Source organism: Saimiri boliviensis, chromosome 15 (assembly GCF_048565385.1).
Source record: "Saimiri boliviensis isolate mSaiBol1 chromosome 15, mSaiBol1.pri, whole genome shotgun sequence".
NCBI lineage: Eukaryota > Metazoa > Chordata > Mammalia > Primates > Cebidae > Saimiri > Saimiri boliviensis.
In genome coordinates this window covers 74,542,916-74,563,665 of record NC_133463.1, presented here as the reverse complement: position 1 = coordinate 74,563,665, position 20,750 = coordinate 74,542,916, and positions in this window count along the sequence as shown.

Here is a 20,750-nt window from a genome sequence, read left to right as displayed (position 1 = left end):
TGTTCATATCCTTGGCCCACTTTTGAATGGGCTTGTTTGTTTTTTTTCTTGTAAATCTGTTTTAGTTCTTTGTAGATTCAGGATATCAGCCCTTTGTCAGATGGGTAGACTGCAAAAATTTTTTCCCATTCTGTTGGTTGCCAATTCACTCTAATGACTGTTACTTTTAAAAATGCAGAAGCTGTGGAGTTTGATTAGGACCCATTTGTCTATTTTGGCTTTTGTTGCCAATGCTTTTGGTGTTTTGGTCATGAAGTCCTTGCCTACGCCTATGTTCTGAATGGTTTTGCCTAGATACAGAAAACCAAATGCCGCATGTTCTCACTCATAGGTGGGTGTTGAACAATGAGAACACGTGGACACAGGGAGGGCAGCATCACACACTGGGGTCTGTCGGGAGGAAATAGGGGAGGGACATGGAGGGTAGGGAGTTGGGGAGAGATAGCATGGGGAGAAATGCCAGATATAGGTGATGGGAAGGAAGGCAGCAAAGCACACTGCCATGTGTGTACCTATGCAACAATCTTGCATGTTCTTCACATGTACCCCAAAACCTAAAATGCAATTTAAAAAAAAAGAGAAGGACACCATAAGAGAATAAAACTCTAAGCCCATATCCCTGATAAACACAGATGCAAAAATCCTCAACAAAATATTAACAAACTAAATTCAACAATGCCTTAAAAGGGTTATATATATCATAAGCAAGTTGGATTTATCTCTGGGATGCAAGGAAATTTCATCATACATAATTCAGTCAATGTGATATACAATGGTAACATAATTAGGAATACAAAGCAGCATATGATCATCTCAATAGATGCAGAAAAAGTATTTGACAAAATTAGACACCATTTGATGATAAAAACTCTCAACAAATTAAGTATAGAAGTAATGTACCTCAGCATAATAAAGGTCATATATTATGTGTCCACAGATGACATCATAGTAAGTAGAAGCTGAAATTTTTTTCCTAAGATCTGGTACAAGGCAAGTATGCCCATTCTTACCTCTTCTTTTTAACATAGTACTATAAAACCTAGCCAGAACAATTAGGCATGAAAAAGAAATAGAAGGCATACAAATTGAAAAAGAAGAAATAAAGTGTTTCTGTTTCCAGATGGCATAACTTTATGTGTATGTAAGACTAAAGACTCTACACTCACATGCACACACACACACACACACACAAAGTTAGAATTAACAAATTATAATTATAATTAACAAATTTAATAAAACCTAATTACAAAATACAAAATCAATATGCAAAGAATAGAACTTTTGTACACTAACAATAAACTATCTAAAAAGGAAACAAAGAAAACAATCTCATTTACAATAACATCAAAAAAATAAAGTATCTTGCAATAAACTTAATCAAAGAGATTAAAGACTTTACACTGAAACTGTAAAGCACTGATGAAAGAAATTGAGGGCCGGGCTCGGTGGCTCAAGCCTGTAATCCCAGCACTTTGGGAGGCCGAGGCGGGTGGATCACAAGGTCAAGAGATCGAGACCATCCCGGTTAACATGGTGAAACCCCGTCTCTACTAAAAATACAAAAAAAATTAGCTGGGCATGGTGGCGCGTGCCTGTAATCCCAGCTACTCAGGAGGCTGAGGCAGGAGAATTGCCTGAGCCCAGGAGGCGGAGGTTGCGGTGAGCCGAGATCGCGCCATTGCACTCCAGCCTGGGTAACAAGACCGAAACTCCGTCTCAAAAAAAAAAAAAAAAAAAAAAAAAAAGGAAAAAGAAAAAAGAAATTGAAAGACAAAATAAATGGAAAGGCATCTCATATTCATGTACCGAAAAATACCAATATTGTCAAAATGTCTACATGACTCAAAATGATCTACAGATTCAAAGAAACCCCACTCCAAATTTCAACAGCATTTTTACAAAAACAGGGAAAAAATCCTAAAATTTATATGGCACTACTAAGAATCCTGAATAGCCAAAGCAATGTTAAGCAAGAAAAACAACACTAGAGGCACCACATTTCCTGATTAAAAATATATTACAATGCTCAGATAATCAAGACGCTATGGCACTGGTGCAGAAACCAATCTGTAGGCAAGTAGAATAGAATGAAAAGCACAGAAATAAATCCATGCATATATGGTCAACTAGTCTTCAGCAAGAGTGCCAAGAATATACAATGGGGAAGGGATAGTCTCAATGGTGTTAGGGCAATTGGATATCCATATGCAAAAATAAGTAAAATTACACATTATCTCAAAAATTAACTTGAAATGGATTAAAGACTTAAAAATAAGGCCTGTAACTATAAAACTTCTAGAACAAAATACAGAGAAAAAGTCCCTTGACATTGTTCTTTGCAATAATTTTAGGACGAATATGACACCAAAAACACAAGCAACAAAAGTGAAAGTAGAAAAATGAGATTACATCAAGCTAGAAAGCTTGAAAAGCAAAGTAAACAATCAGCAGAGTGAAGAGACAACCTATGGAATGGGAGAAAATGCCATTTTATCAATAAAAGAAAAATCATTTAAATGTCTCTTGGCTACAGAAAGGACAAACCTGAGTTCATAAAAACTGGCTTTGGAAATGAGTGCAGAATATGGACATCATAATGAGTTTAAGATTGTTCTTCCCCTCTCGTGTCTAAGACTTTGTCACTCAACCACATTTATCTACCTGGCTCTTTTTTCAGACTGAGTTTTTTCCCCAGATGCTGTTATTTTCTAATGCAAGCCTATAATCTTAGTTTTCCAGCTTATTTTAATGTTAACAGTCAACACAGCTTAGCCTAAAAATTAAGCTCTTACTCTGCTATTTTTATGTAACCCATGGAATTATCAAATAAAAGAAATTTTGGGGAAAAAAAGCCAAATAACACATATCAAGACACACTTTACTACAGGAAAATAAGTTCTAAATACCATTCAGGAGACTATTTATAGACGAGCTTGTTTGCTCTGCAAAATGTAAATAACCCATTTCTAAATGTTCAAGTGTGATCCAAACATTTCTACATAAATGTAAACATAAAGTCAGAAAAGTTTTGAGTAAAGATCTTAATGCCCTTGATCCTAGCAGGTCTTTTGGACAAGGCCATATACAGAAAGTGATACTGTACCTAGCTCTTGTCTGTGCAGGAATTAAAAAAAAAAAATGATTAAGGTGATGGAGGAAGAGCTGAAGATGATTCCCTGTTCCTTCAAGTGCTCACTCAGAAGAAATGTATGGTTTTTGAAGGAAAAGTAGTCAAAACTCTGTTGGACACCAAATCTCTTCAGACACAAGATGAATTTAAGGTAATTATTTTAAAAGCCCCCCAAGTAGCCCAACATGCTGACACTTTTTCTCAGTGTTTGTCAAAACCCTTGTCTCATTATTAGTTCTGCCAAACGCTTGTCTTATTATTAGGTCTGCCATGAGCCTTCTTGACAGCATCATGGCATCTTGGTATAAGAATGGTGATGCTTCTACCAAGTGGAAATCAATAATGCAACAAGGAACCTGCTGGTGACTCACTCATATCAAGTTGACCTCACTGCCTATCTTAAATCAGCAGTGCTTTTGGTTCCATGGGGCACTTGACTTTCCTCTTCCTCCCATCTTTACTCTTTGACATTTACCAATTATAATGCAATGGCTTTTCAAACTCTTTGCAAAGAGTAGGAAAAGGAGTCCAATGATTTTTACAGTTGAACCCATTGTAAAGGTAAAAGGAGGAAGGTGAGAGAGGAAATGTCCTCACGATTCTCCTTTATCATAGATGCTAGTCTCCTTTTCTAAATTATGCCACCTTGTGCTATCTACTCTCTGAGTGTCCAAATTCTGCCTATTACTTGAAACTTATCACATAGACTGCCCCATTCATGAAGCCTTCCATGATCATTTTACCACCACTAACTTCATATACCCAGGGGACCCAACTTATCACCTAACCTTAGAAAAGAATTGCCTATTTTGTATCACTTGGTCTTTTTCTTTCTGTCCACATTAGATAAATTTGAGTTAGGAAAAATGTGATATGAAAAGGGAGTATGGCAAAGCTAAATAATGTGGGATTTGCAGTTGGGAGATAGAGATTTGAATCCCAGATGTACCACTTAGTAGAAATTTTAGTTAGGAATTGGCTTAATAAAAAGCTGGACTCATAGGGATTAATTTTCCTCACATAACTAAGAGTCTAGGAAGGCAAAGCAGGACTGGTGGAGCTGTTTAAATGTCATCAAGACTCCAGGCTTCTCTGTCTAATTGCTCCTCCCTACTGAGTGTACTTGACTTTCATCCTTAAACTTGTAGCCTCATGGTTGTAAGATGCCTGCTGAACCTCTAGGCATTACCTTCAGGTTCTAAAAGAAAATTAGGGGAAAGACAATTGTAATTAAAATAAAATAGGATGTTCCAGCAGAGGTGGCCTATTTAATCAGGAAAGCAAAATTTTTCCTGGAATCCCCATCAGCAAATTTCCAATTGCAAGCCATTGATCAGAACTATATCTAATGACCTCACTACCTGCAAGAGGACTGGAGAGACAGGGGATCAGACAAGTTAATTAACCTCTTTTACACCTCAATTTCCAGATCTTAAAAATAATAGAAACAATGCCTTCCTTGTAGGAATTTTCTGAGAATTAGTGTATCTCTCACAGTGAGTGGCAAATAGCAGGTACTCCGTGATTTTTTAAAAATAAAAGAATTAAAATATTGTGGAATTATCAAACACCTTCTATGATCTAGTCACAAAAAATAAGCACCATGTACAGTGTTTCCTTTGAGCTAATCACTATTCAAGGCCCCATGAGAAAAAAAAAACATATATATATATATATATATATTTAAAACTTAATCTTTGTAATTAAGACGTAATAGTCTAGCAGGAAGAACACGTATGTATATACAGATATTCAATGAAATGTAACAAGTTTCTGGGATGATCATATGCCCAAAGGGGAATGGCGGCATAGAGGAGAAAAGGATGCACAGCACCTGTTAGATTTAGGGAAGCCTTCATGAAGTGGTAAATGACTGGTACATAAGGAAGGTGTACAAATTGCCTAGAGAAGAACATACAAGAGACAGAGTCCGCATACACAAAGGCACACAGATAGGAAAGAGCTGGGCAGGTTAGAGCAAGTTACAATTACAAATTACTGGCAGAGATTAAGGATAATGCACTTTCTACTCATGAAAGTTGCTTCGGTAGAATTAGCATACGTGCTAGACAGCTTTTGACATGGTTCCCGTGATTTCCAACTCCTGGAATTCACATCCTTGTATAATTCCCTCCACTTTATACACTGGATCTGGTGACTTGCTTCTATCAGAGGAAATACAACAAAAATGAGGACAAGTCACTTCTGTGATTAGGTCACAAAAGCCTATGTCTTTTATCTTGCTGGTATTCTTTCTCTCTAAGTGTCTTCTAAGTAATGGTAGAGGTCACATGGCAAGGAACCAAGAGCAGTCTGTAGCCAACAGCCAGCAAGAGATAGAGGACCACCCTCTCTTCTATCCATAACCACATGACTGAGTCCAGATGCAGATCTTGGCCCTGTTTAATACTGAGATGACTGCAGCCCCGGCTGATACCTTAATTGCAGGCTGTGTGAGGCCCTAAAGCAAAGGACCCAGCTACACCAGGCCTGGATGCCTGATCCATGGAAACCAAGATAATAAACCCACCAGGTTTTGGAGTAATGTATCACACAACAGGTAATACAATTACCAAGATTTTATCAAACATCCACGTGGTTCTTTACTATTGGCATACTTCCCATCTAAGAAACTCTGATTGATTAAATTGGCCCCATTATCTTCAAATACAATGCCTGTTCTGATTAGTCCCCCAGAACCCTGTGTAATGACAGTCACTGAATGCTCACCAGAAAAACCCTCTCCCTCCCTCTCTGCTGTACTAAAGTGAACACCTACAAAGTCCATCTTAACTGCCATGACTTCAAGGCGATCCCTCTGATCCTTTTAGATATTACTAGACTCCTCTGAGATATTGCCTCTTTGGTTTGCAGATAGCCCCTCTAATACTTGATAATTTAGTGGACTCCAGGCAGTTTTGTATATTAGTTATTTCATCCAGCACATTCAACTCTACTGCGTACAATCTGGTCTAAGAGTTTTATAGTATACAAAAGCCATTTTGACCAACCGTCTTTCTTTTGCATCCCCCTGAGACAATAATAATATCAGTTTTCTAGACTTGTCCAAACATACAAATGCCAAGAGACTTTCTATCATATATTTACTCAACTAATATTTTTGAAGCATTTACACTGCTAATCCCAGCACCATGGGGATTGGAAAGATTTTTTAAATGGCCCTTCTCTTGAGCAACAAATAGTCCAGCACAAAAAAATAATAATAAATTGCTCCAAATGACCTCTCTAGAATCATGGAGTTTCTTTGTGAGAGAGACATAAGAGCTATGGGTCTTAGTGGGTTCCCTGAGACACAGACAAAGAGATGACGTCTGTTATGCAGGATGTTAAGAGTCAAGCTCTGAAGAGAAGGAAAGAAGCAGAGAAACAGGAGTGGACAGAAGGAGGAACAAAGCTACAATACAGGCCCAACAATGAACCTGGGACACACCACGGAAAGCTCAGGAGTCATCGTGTCCCCCAGCAATGCAGTTCCATGATGAGTCAAGATGACCATTCCTATACACCCTGTTTCAATCATTCATTGACAGTGGACAGACTAGACAGGAGGTGAACGTGGCTGAGTCAGCTCTCTGCTGCCAAGGCAACCCTGAACTGACAGCTACCTGTTGATGGCTCTCCCATGAGGTAAGGATGCAAGTCCTTCTTTAAAAAGGGATCTGAGCATTGGAGAGTCCACCTCACATGGAATGAAGAAATGGTAAGTGCAGACAGTGCATCTGGAAGCTTGATATGTCGGGGAAGGAGAAGATGGTGACCAGAAGGTGAAGGCTTGAGAGAGGATTTGGGTGGTGCTGCCTTGTTTCTTTTTTGCATCATAAAAGGTGACAAGCTAGGACAAAAAAAAAAAGAAAGATGATATGGGGGAAAGGAACTTATAATTAGCAAAATAAAGCAGATTCATTTCTCTTTCCCCCATGCCCAGATAGAACTTTTTATATCTCAGTTATAGCCCTTAGTGGCCTCCCCCCTGCATTGCAATCTACACACAAGCAGACACCAAAATAATTTTCCAATTTTATTCTCTGTGTTTAGAACTGTCTAGAGCACACAGTAAACATGTAATTGTTTGAGTCGTGGAACTGAGGATTTAAAAAAATGGAAAAATATGAATCCTTTGAATTTTAAGTTTTACTTAAATAAGGATGTTTAAAGTATACATTTTTGAAGTAATAATAATATTCCCTGCCTACTGTGTAAATGCCTCTTTCTATTAGTGTGGGGCAGGGGAAAAGGCACAGATGTTTCTTGCCATAATTATATTAGATAATTAACAGACCCAGATTCTTGTGGTCCCCAAGAGCTTGTCAACTCATTATATAAATAAGAAAATCTAAATGGAAATACATGCATCCCAGGAGATTATATATAAGATGAGACTTTGAGACATCTCAAGTTGTTGTAAAGACTTTCTTCTTCATACTTCATAATATCTTTTTTCTCCTTTGATATATCTGCTGTGAAAGATGATTAAGACACAGCTTATTGGATTGGAAACCAAATAAATCCATGTTGTTTTCTTTAATCCTAGAACGTTCACAAGGAACAGTTTTTATAAAATGTATTTATCTTTAATAATCTCTAATGGACAGATCTTTACAATTGATCTGCCAAGGGTCGGGAAAGAATGAGGGAAGCTCTTCTTACTGCTAACCTTCATGGGGACTTCATTTTTTTGTTGGTGTTTCTGTTGTTTATTTCCTCTGTAGCTAAAATGAAAAGTGGAATTACAAGAGAGATTTGTCTGTGGCTTTCATTCCTGAAACACTGGGGGAATGTAAAAGAAGGTGTGTTAATGGAAGAGCATCATCCCAGATTCTTGCAATTCTCCATAGATGCGTCTAATCCAGTCTGGTATGTGATGATAGAATACTGATTAGTGAAGAGTCTCTAATAGGAGCCTGTGCAACATGCACCCTTTGGAGAGTTCACGATTATGTAAATCTCTGATTCTATATTGAGGGCTTTGAATGTGATATACAACAGTAACATACTAAATAGATTGTCTCCTTCCAAGTATTAGACCCTGAATACTTACATTTTGAGAAGGAAAAATTGCAAGGAGAAAACTACAATATATTTGGGGAAGTTTTGGACACCAGTCCTAAATACAACATAGAACATAGCTATTGAAATGAAGGAGGTTGTTGAAACTTCTCCAAGACCACTGCAAGATAGAGAGTCAGAAAATTAAGTCATTTTATAGCTAACGTGTTAGAGTTTGTACATGTTTTTGGCCAGTGTAAAGTGATCCCTTTGAGAGACTACAAACTTATTTTCATACAGTTGCTATTACTGAGAATATTTTGAGTGTCTCTCTTTTGGAATTGTTTTTAGGGCAAGAAAAATATCTTTTTGAATAACATTTGTGATAATAATAGATCTTCATGCTTAAAAGTGAGTTTATTTTCTGATGTTTATCCATCTGAAATGGTCAAAAGTCATTCAGATCTGGACTTGAACACCTTGGATGACCAAAGTGGGTCACAATTCTAGTCTAACATTGATTTTACAGATTGAATTACTTAGTAGTGCTCCCAGAACCTGGACAAAAAGGTATTAGCCTGAGGGACTGCAGAAATAGTCTGAGCAAGGGAAGAACACCAGTAGTAAACATATGGCCACCCCAAAGAAGTATTTTTGGAAAAGAAAAAATTGCATTCATAAATATGAGTTCAGGCATACTTGCTGAAAAGCTCTCTGGTTCATTCATCTCCAAAGTTAGAAGCTCGTTCAGCAAGCATTATTGATCACCTGCCAAGCCCTGAGCACACCGCTAGATGTTGGGGGTATTCAAACAAATAGGACATAGTCTCCTCCCTGGACTGCACATGATCTAGTTGGTGAAACAGACATTATAATGGAGTATTACAGAAATTGGGAAAGTTCTTTGATAGGGACTTGCACAGGCATCACAGAATCACACAGGACTATCATCAAGAGAGTCAGGCTTCATAATCTATTGTGGGTCATTAGAATTTTGTGCAGTCTGGTGAAACTTATGGATACCTTATTTTAATAATTTTTTTTTTTTGAGACAGAGTCTTGCTCTTTCACCCGGCTGGAGTGCAATGGCGTGATCTCAGCTCACTGCAACCTCTATCTCCTGAGCTCAAGCGATTCTCCTGCCTCAGCCTCCCAAGTTGATGGAACTACAGGCACGTGTCACTACACTCAGCTAATTCTTTGGTATTTTTAGTAGAGATGGAGTTTCATCATGTTGGCCAGAATGGTCTTGATCTCCTAACCTCATGATCTGCCCACCTTGGCCTCCCAAAGTGCTGGGATGAATAATGGTTTTAATGCATAATGTAACATGCATAGAATTATAGGGAAAATAATTATATTGAAATATAGTTATTAAAATACTTTTACATGTGACCTTATAATGCACATGCCTCTTAATTAACTTATAAAAAAGATCAAGTGGTGAGCCTAATGACCACTGTAGTTATAAAATAGTAAAGGGCATAGTCAATATTCTAAGGTACAAGCAACAACTATAATGTGGTATGAAAATATCTGTGCTTTCTATTGCTAACAAATCACGAATACTGCTGAGACTAGTAGAATTTGTTAGCTATGTTCATAACCAGAGGAAATAATCCGTTCCAGTTAGGGGCTAATGAAAATATTTCATACTGTTCATGGCATGTCTGTGGATGAGCCAATGAAGGATTATCCATAGACAGTCCCAGTTCTCTGGAAGGTGTCAGTGGGACAAGGGTCATCCTGCTGAGCCTGGTTTTCACGGCACTACTGAGAAGAATTACACATGAGGAAACCTCAGTTCTAGTTCTGAGTTCTGGCATTATTTGCTTATTGTTCCAGGGCACAATAATTATTCATGCATGCATGCATCGATAATTCCTACGTACCTACTCTGTGTCAGGCACTGTGCTAGGCAATAAGGTATCAAGATGAATAAATCACAGATGCTATCTTCAAGAAGTTCCCCATCTAGTGGAGAAAACAAAACTTGAATGTAAATATCTTCAAGAGCAGCTGGCAATGAAACCACTTAGCCCAGTACTTGGTTCACAGAAAATACTCAGCAAATGGCAGTCATTCTTAAATTCTGTTAAATTCCTAGGAGAAGAGCAACACACCTATCTGGAGAGCATCAAGGAAGGCTTTCTGTTAAAGATGGTTTTTCATTTCTGAGCCTCATTTTTCTAATCCCCAATGGGATTTAGACTAAACTCGCAGTAACTTCAGAGGGTTTTTCCATTCTACTATTCTATGAACATGGTATGATTTAGGGTGAAAGAAGCAGTGGTATACAGTAAAGGGTTAAATCATCAGGCCAGGGTTGCCCAAATTCTGCACATTTCAGAGGTCTGCAGGACTGGATCAAAGGAAATCAACCAGCCCCTGGAAAACAGTCTTGTAGTCCTTGAAATATCTGCCATATAAGAGTGTCTTTGGATATCTCAGTTCTGGGACCATGCCCAGTGGTATATGCTAACAATGGAATTTATGTTGAATGCCTGCTTTTGTATGCCTGGGCTTTCTGCCATGCTGTGCCAATTGACCCCTGGAAGACTAGAGTCTAAGGAGCTGAGATCAGTCACGCATGTGCTCCATGCATATGTAACTGGGCGCCTCACCCTCAATAAAAACTTGGACACACCACGTCTCAAGTGAGCTTCCCTGGTTGATAATATCCTATACATGTTGTTGCACAGCATTGCATGAAAATTAAATTCTACCATTTAACTCCACTAAGAGAGGACAACTAGGATCTTGCCCCTGGTGTCTGCTGGACCCCATCCTATGAATCTTTTTTTTTTTTTTTTTTTTTTTTTTTGAGATAGAGTCTAACTCTGTTGCCTAGGCTGCAGTGCATGACTCGATCTCAGCTCACTGTAACCTCTGCCTTCCAGGTTCTAGTGATTCTCATGCCCCAGCCACCTGAGTAGTTGGGATTACAGGCATGTACCATCATGCCTGGCTAATTGCTAATTTTTATATTTTTAGTAGAGATGAGGTTTTGCCATGTTGGCCAGACTGGTCTCGAACTCCTAGCCTTAAGTGATTCACCCACCTTGGCCTCTCAAAGTGCTATGAATCCTTTTCCTTTACCAATTTTAATCTATATTCTTCCATTGTAATATACTATACAACCATGAGTAAAACCGTTTTTCTGAGTTCTAGGAGTCTTTCTAGAAAATCATCAAACCTGAGTGTGGTCTTGAAGAGCCCTTAATCATGGAAGCAGCTTTTTCTCACAAAACTTTCTCTGCTTCCTTCAGTCCAAGTCATCCTCTGTTTCCAGACTACTCTAGAACTTACAGAATACTCACAACACAAGTGTGAACTTAAATAAACGTCCAGTTACTTAACTTTTGCATGACTGAGTGCTCAGTCTGCCAGCCAGACTCTGAATTCTGGGAAGGCCTTGATCTTATCTTACACTTCCCACAGGTTGCACACAACAGAATACTCTCACTGTACACTTGCTATAATAAACAGTCTGGCTATCTATGAGGAGAAGAGGAAAGAGGAAAAGAGTTGTTGGGGTGCAAGGAAGGAAACAAGTGGGAATCTTGTAGCTCATTAAGGAGACATGCCAAGGAAGAACAAACCAGGTCCTTCACCTTGATCAAAAGGGTAAACAAGTTGGAAAGTAAAGGACGAAGGAGATTAAACAAGTATGAGAAGGAATCGTCTGCCTAGAACAGACACAGGAAAAACAAATAAAAAATACGTAGAAGAGATTACACAAAGATTATATTGGAAATGCAGGATGAAAGAAGATAGCAGAGGAGCAAAGTAACCTAACAATTAGCTGGGTCCTGGGAGAGGGAGTTGTTCACTAAGCAGGAGACAGGAAAGACCTCTGTTTCTAAAGATTAATACAGATGAGACCAAGACAATGCAGAAAAGCACAATAAACATGAACTGCCTCGGGCTTTGGCTGTTTTTAGAGCTCTTGAACATTCTAATAACATGTGTGCGATGAAAATGTATTAACGAGGGTAGAAAAAGGAAAAAGGGTCTCTGGTGGATACACACTCTATTGAGGTCAGGTTTGGAGGACCCTGGCCAAAAGCAGACCTGAGTACAGGTCTTCCTGCGCCTGTAAACATTAAGTGATTCCCACTGATCTCTTGCAAATGGGTCAGATCCTGCCAGCCTGCCAATGTCTCCAGAGGTTAAGGAAGTGAAGGGTTAGCATTTTTCTTTTCTTTTCTTTTCTTTTTTTTTTTTTTTTTTTTTTTTTTTTTTTTTTTTTTTTGAGACGGAGTTTCGCTCTTGTTACCCAGGCTGGAGTGCAATGGCGCGATCTCGGCTCACCGCAACCTCCACCTCCTGGGTTCAGGCAATTCTCCTGCCTCAGCCTCCTGAGTAGCTGGGATTACAGGCACGCGCCACCATGCCCAGCTAATTTTTTGTATTTTTAGTAGAGACGGGGTTTCACCATGTTGACCAGGATGGTCCCGATCTCTTGACCTCGTGATCCACCCACCTCGGCCTCCCAAAGTGCTGGGATTACAGGCTTGAGCCACCGCGCCCGGCCCCAGCATTTTTCTTTACTGAAGGGTCTCACTGTAACCTAGCATTAATGTCCTGTTTCCATTCAATCAGCTCAGTTCACACACAGCTCAGTGGTGTCAATAGCATCTATGGTGTCAGGTATTCAAGAGCAGACGCTGGCAGTGCCCCAGACATACTCCTAGGTCTTCCCTGGAGGCTGGCTGCAGAGGGTTCCTGTGATGGTTAATACTGAGTGTCAACTTGATTAGATTGAAGGATACAAAGTATTATTCCTGGGTGTGTCTGTGAAGGTTTGCAAAAGGAGATTAACATTTGAGTCAGACCCACCCTCAATCTGGGTGGGCACAATCTAATCAGCTGCCAGTGTGGCCATAATAAAAGCAGGCAGAAGAATGTGAAAAGACTGGCTTAGCCTCCCCATCTTTCTCCCATGCTAGATGTTTCCTGCCTTCGAACATCAGACTCCAAGTTCTTCAGCTTGGAGACTCAGACTGGCTTCCTTGCTCCTCAGCTTACAGATGCCCTATTGTGAAACACTGCGCTCTTGTGAGTTAATACTCCTTAATAAACTCCTCTTTATATATACATCTGTCCTCTTAGTTCTGTCCCTCTAGAGAACCCTGACTAACAGTTGCCCTGCACCATCTCTGCCTCAGGGTATTATTCTCTGGCAGGGTATGCATGCCCAGCTCGTGGAGCAAGTCTACAGGGGAGTTAACTCTTCAGAAAAATGCAGCGTTCCAGTTGCTGGACAAACATCCCAGCTTCCTTGACCATCAAAGGGACAGTTCTGACTTGGGTTTCATGGAGTTTATCCAAGAGTCTCCAGGGGAGTTGCATCCCAGATGCCCATAGTGGCAGCTTGCACAGTAAAGGGTTAATCATCAGGCCAGGGTTGCACAATAGGATTTTTTTTTTTTTTTTTTTTTTTGCTTTGTTACTTTTACTCACTTCCTCGTCTCAGTCAGCATCCCTCACCATGCTTTCTGGGATTGCTTCCCAAATTAACTACTTACATTCTAAGCCTTGCCTCAGTGGCTGTTTTTAGGAGAAGCACAAGCTGCGACACATTATGTCAGCCATGAATGAGAACAGAGAGAAGATGGGACACTGACTGAGTGCAGGCTGTAGCTGAGGACTTCATAGGCATTACCTCATGTTATTCTCACGACAACCTGTCGAGGTAAATATTATTACCATTCCCATTTTACAGATGAGAAAACTGGGATGAAGAGGGATGAAAGAACTTGGCCTAGAGCACCAGGTAGATGGTAACGGAGCTGGGGCTCCGATGCGGGGCTGTCTAACCCCAAATCACATCCCTCTGTACTGCATCACACAAGATCTCTGATCTGCTAGTGCAAGACTGGTCTGACACTGATATTCTGGCAGATTTGAGGGAAGGGCATCAGAGACAAGAGACTGATTCAGAGACTTCCACACGAAGCCAGGCTAGAAGACTCAGAACTGGAATTCCATATCATGAAAATGTTCAGGGAAGAGAGGAATATAAGATTGGAAAGGTGGCTGGGCACAGTGGGTCATGCCTATAATCCCAGCACTTTGGGAGGCTGAGGCGGGTAGGTCATGAGGTCAAGAGATCACGACAATCCTGGCCAACATGGTGAAACCCCATCTCCACTAAAAATACAAAAATTAGCTTGGCTTGGTGGTGCACACCTGTAGTCCCAGCTACTCAGGAGGCTGAGGCAGGAGAATCACTTGAACCTGGGAGGCAGAGGTTACAGTGAGCTGAGATCATGCCACTGCACATCAGACTGGCAACAGAGCAAGACTCCATCTCAAAAAATATATATATTGGAAAGGCAGGAATGTCAGGATCTGGTAAGGCACAGATGTGGAAAGGAAGGAAAGAATCTGAAAAGATGTCCCTCTTTAAGATGTTTTCCTCTTTTATAGAGGAAGCTGGTGCACTATTCCTGGGTGGGGAAACTTCTCCTTCCTAAGATTCCCAGAAATCCCTGGGTTTTACAAAGAAGAGATTTTCTAGATGGATGTGGGGAACAACATTACCAGATGACTTGATTGTCTTCTGCTTGATCTTCCAACTACATTGAAAGTGTATCCTCAATAAAGTGAGAAAAGAAATAGGTCATTCAGGACTCAGACCACCTTCTTCAGGTATAGAAACTCGGGTTGGAGACACCATCTGGTCACTGACACCAAGAGTCCCTTCAGTTCCCATGATGTGTTGAGCAGAGATCAGGGTAGTACCATGTCTGTTGCAGAATGACTCTGATTATAGAAGTACAAGTTTGCCCACCAGCCCTCATAAATCTTGAATTCTCAGGCTCTGGGGAGCACCCTGGGATGCTATATTCAAAGGACACAACAACCTGAGGCTGACTGAGGCTCACATTGATACCTAAATGAGATCCCAAAAAAGCCAGCAGGTGTGAAATGTCATTCTGATTCTGACATAAATGAGCTGGGAAGCTTGAAACAGACTCTTAACCACTCATGGCTTTGGCTTTCTCATTTTTTGAAATGAATTTAAATAAATTTTGATTAAATCATCTGATCTCAAAGGTCTCTATCAAATCCCAGCCCCAATGAGCTCTTCAGGGACTATGCAAGTAAAAGAGTCTCTCACATAGTGATTAATTGAAATAACCACAGGATTTATAAATAGAACGGTGCTATTTATTGTCCAACCAAGGGATGACTGTGCATCACACACTGGAGAAGAAACCCATCTCTGTGACAGCATCCCATATTTCACTCAGAAATTAAAATTAAAGCTCTCCTGGTAAGACAAAGCCTGGCATAAGACAGCACTCAGAAGTCATGTCATGGCACAAGCCCAGGAAGCCTGCTCATTGAGGCAGCGTCTCAGACTCTGAATGGGGCATGGAATATGGAGAAATGGGGGATAAACACTTGGTTATAAGTAGCAATTACGTATACATTCTGCTAAAATCGTTCAGGCCCTAATGGGGGTCTGTAAGGGTTTTCTTTCATTTGAAATTTTACCTGGCATTATGTTTACAGCCCTCTACAAAATTCAAAACAATGTGTCAGTACTCCCAAAAGCGTCTGTAGCAAGGCTTGCTGAGATGTTGGCAGCATAATCCAGGGGCCAGGTGGAACAGCAGAAGACCTCCACAGAGGAACTGACCACCTGTTGGGCCATTCTTGTTAGGGCTGGAAGATCAGCTGGCCAAAGCAAGTGGAAAAATTACCTGAACATAGTGGCAAACTGAGTAGTTGCTGGAAGCTACATAACTTCACAAGGATCTGTCCAATGAGTAGGATAACAACACAGTTTTCCCTTGGAAATATGCTAGGGCAGGTGGATGACTGTTACCCCTAGATAGTAGATGTCTGTTTCAGAACAGGATCCTACTCAGCAGTAAGAAATAAGGACTCCGGGAAGGGACCTGACAGAACTTGTGTAGGAAAGATGTAAAGAATCCTGTGATGTATATAAGGTGTGAGGAAAGGACTCCAATCCCAACAGTGGAATTGGTTAAAAGCCTAGACTCTAAGCTTAACAAATAGAGCAAATGGATTGTGGGCAAAGATAAAGCATGTCTCCTAAATTAGGCTCACAGCAGGAAGATAATTGCTGCTAATCCTACTGATATCTGACCAGCTTCAGTGTGTTCAGTGGCATGGACCTGAAACAAATAAAGATTGAAAAATCAGATGATGGCCAACTCTCCACTCCACTTTAAGTAGGGAAATCTCAGCTGTCATGCTATGGGATTAACTCTCAAACCCTACAGTGTCTTTACATCTATGAACAGTGTAATATCTCAGTGTGGGGTATGAACCTAAGAGAGCTAGCCTAACAGTAAAATAGAAGCCCATTAGAGTTCAACATGTTCTCATGTGAGATTTAATATGAGACTGAATAACTTCCTCATTAATTTCTTCATCATATATTAATTTCTTTTTCATATATATTTTTGATTATCTCATCTGCCATGAGCTTTGCTAGATACCTTATAACCATACAGATGGAAAAATCTTATGAAAATAGCAGCTACCATGTATAATTGAGTGCACATTATAGGCTAGACTCTGTGTTAAATGGTTTGTTTTGTCTTTTTCAAGGCCCACAACAAAGCCTTAAAAGAGAAACATTATTCCCATTTTACATGTGAGAAAACTGAGACCCAGTTTGTGTAATAATTTTCTTGACATCATGAAGATAATAAGCAACAGAGTGGTATAAAAACACTACCCATTTGACCACATGGTACTCTATAAGAGTAGGGTACTCTTGACTACATGGTGCCCTACTTTGCTACTGTAGGTAAATTATCTGAAATGGTACATATGCATGAGAAATCCATCAAACATCAACACCAATAATCTTTTATTTCCTCAAAAAGCAGTAAAGTCTACACATCAGATATTTTGGGTTGGTTGATTATTTTAATATATAAACCGCCCACTGACAAAGAGAGAAGGAATTTCCAGGGAAAAATAAAAGCAGAGTCTCTCAAACAAAGTTCTACCCTAGGACTTCAATTGGGAAAAAACCAATGTGATTCTGGTGAAATGGACAATAAGGGTTGTAAAAAGGATTTGATGTGCGATTTAAGTGGAAAAGAAATAGTGCATTCTGAATCTGTGCTTAACTTCAAAGAACAAATTGTCAATCAGAGTCCAATTCCAAAAACATGTGAAGAAAGCCGAAATGCCATCTCAACAAATCTACAGAAACTGACATGTCCTTTTGAGAACAATCATCACAGTACAAACCTCAGAGGATATAAGAGTCTAGAAATGTAAATCTTAATGTCACAGGGACATTTATACTCTGCAAAAGTCATCTCTAAAAAACTGCCCCCAAAATGACAGAGTGATACTTGGAAAAGTGAAGGTCACACGTCATCTCTCCATCCTGGAGTTTTTCAAGACATAGGAGGTTAAAAGTTGAGCAGGTCGTAAGAACTTCAAGAAAAGGATTACAGTTTTTCCCTGATCTACTTATCCTTAAAGCTACACAGCTTAGGGTGCTCAGGGTCAAAGGAAGACATCCAGAAACTTGCAGAAATAAAAGGACTGGACTAATAAAAATGTCTTTCTGGTTCAGTGTGCTCCAAAGACCAGTGATTGGGAAACACTGATAAACAGAAATAAGGGCAAGAATGGAAGAACATGATTTAGGCTCAGACTACAACATGATTTAGGCTCAGACTACAACATGATTTAGGCTCAGACTACAACATGATTTAGGCTCAGACTACAGTATCTACACTTTCACATACACAGGATGTTGTACAAATTAGTCATCTCTGTGCTTACATCTCCAGTTGTTAAAATGATCTGATGATGTGAAGGCTGCCAAACTCACAAAATCCCCATGAAAGCAAATAAAATGGATTATGTAAAAACATGCTCTAAAATAAAGGGTTTTTTTATTTGACTATGAAGTATAATCATTTTGATGTGTTGTTAAATTCAACTTGCTAATATTTTATTGACTAGTTTTACATCAATATTCATCAGATATATTGGTCTATAGTTTTCTTTTTTTGTGCTATCTGGTTTAAGGATCAAAGTGATGCTGGCATCATAAAATATTAGGAAAGACTCCCTCCAGCTCCGTTATTTGGAAGAGTTCAGAAGTCTTAGCATTTCTTTTTGGAAGTTTGGTTGAATTCAGTCACAAAGCCATCTGGTCCTGGGTTTTTCTTTGTGGGAGGCTTTTAATTACAACTTCAATCTTTTTATTTGTCATAGGTCTGTTCAGGCTTTCTATCTCTTCCTGATTTAACCTTGGTAGGTTGTATTTCTCTAAGAATTCATTTATTTCCTCTAGGTTATTAAATTTGATAGCATATGATTGTTCATAATACAGATACTTCTCAACTCATGATAAGTGTTACATCCCCCACAAAAAAAAATCTAAGTCCAAAATATATTAAGTTGAAAATGTACTTAATACCCCCAATAAACCTATCATAAGGTCTAAAAGTCATAGATCAAACTATCATAAGTCTGAGGTCCCTTATGATCCTTTTTATTTCAGAGACTAATTTAACATATGCAAATCAATCAATATATCACATTAACGACCTGAATGACAAAACAACACAATCCTGTCAGTTGATAGTTCAACAGCCTTACTTGATAAATGTTCTAAATAGTTTAGGTATAGAAAGAAAGTTTCTCAACCTAATAAAGCCCATTTATTAAAAACCTACAGTTAATATAATCAATAGGTAGAAACAAAAAGCTTTTCCTCTAAGATCTGATATAGGGCAAGAATACCTACTTTTGCCATGTTTATTCAACATAATACTAAAAGTATCATCAAGAGCAATTAGACAAAGAACTAAAATGTGCTTAAATCAGAAAGAAGAAATATTACCTCTACTTGTAAACGACATGATTCTATATGTAAAACATATCAAAGATTCTGCCAAATAACTGTTAGATCTAATAATTAAAATCAGTAAAGTTGCAGAATATAAAACCAACATACAAACATCTATGGCATTTCTATAGACACATACAAAAAGACCTAGCCAGAAAAAGAAATCAAGAAAAAATAATCTCATTTTTGATGGCATCAAAAAAACAAAATACTTAAGAATAAATTTAACCAATGCAATAAAATACCTATATACTAAAAACTATAAAACATTAATGAATGAAATTCATGAGGACACAAATACAGGAAAGATATTTTATGCATATGAATCTGAAGAGTTAATTTTGTTAAATTGTCCATACTACCTAAAGCAATAGATTAATTCCTTTTCATAAGAAAATTCCAATGTCATTCTTCACAGAAAAACAATTTTAAAATTTGTACAAAACCACAAAAGACTGCAAATAGCCAAAGGAATTCTGAGAAAAAAAGTTGGAGGCATCACACTTTTTAACATAAAATTATACTATAAAGCAAAAACAAACAAACAAACAAAAAAAAAAAAAAAACAAATGGTACTGACATAAAAACAGACACATGAACCAGTGAGAAAGAAAAGAGACCCCAGAAATAAACCCAGATATATATCATTAACTGCTATTTAGCAAGGGCGTCAAAAAGACAGAACAGGGAAAATATAATCTCTTGAATAAATGGTGCTAGAAAAACTAGATTTCCACATATAAAACCATGAAATTGGACCCTTAACTTATACCGTAAACAAAAATCAACTCAAAATGGATAAAAGACCTAAATGTGAAACCTGAAATCACAATACTCTTAGAAGTAAACATAGAGGAAAAGCCCCTTGACGTTAGCTTAGCCTTGGCAACGATTTCTTGGATATCACACCAAAAGCTCAGGCTACAAAAGCAAAGATAGGTAACAAGGATGACACCAAGCTAAAAAGCTTCTTACAGCAAAATAATAATGACAATATTAATCAAGCAAAATGAAAAGGCAATTTGCAGTTTGTGAAAAAAAATATTTATACACCATATATCAGATAAGGAGTTGAAAGTCCAGATTTATAAAGAACTCATATACCTCAATAGCAAGAAAACATATAATCCAATTTAAAAACAGGCAAAGGATTTGAATAAATGTTTTACCAAAGATGACGTAAAAAATGACCAATAGGTACATAGAAAAGTGCCCCAAATCACTAATTATTAAGGAAATGCAAATCAAAACCGCTATGAGTTACTGTTTCACACCTCTTCGGATAGCTATCATCAAAATGACAAAAGACGGCAGGTGCTGGCAAGGATGCAGAGAAAGGGAAGCCCTGTACACTCTTCGATGGGAATGTAGATTGATGCAGCCATTGTGGAAGACAGCATAGAAGTTCCTAAAGAAATTAAAAATAGATTTACCATATATGATCCCACAATTCCTCTTTTGGGTATAGATCCAAATGAAATGAAATCACCACCTCATAAAGATATCTGTACTCCCATGTTCATTGAAGCTTTATTCACAGTAGCTAAGATATGGAAACAACCTTGGTGTCCACCAGTGAATAAATGGATAAAGAAACTGTGGTGTACATAAATATATTCAGCCTTTTAAAAGGAGGATGTTCTGCCATTTGTCATAACATAGACAGACCTGGAGGACATCATGCTAAGTGAAATAAGCCAGACACAAAGGAAAGAATTGCCCGATCTCATTTACATGTGTAAG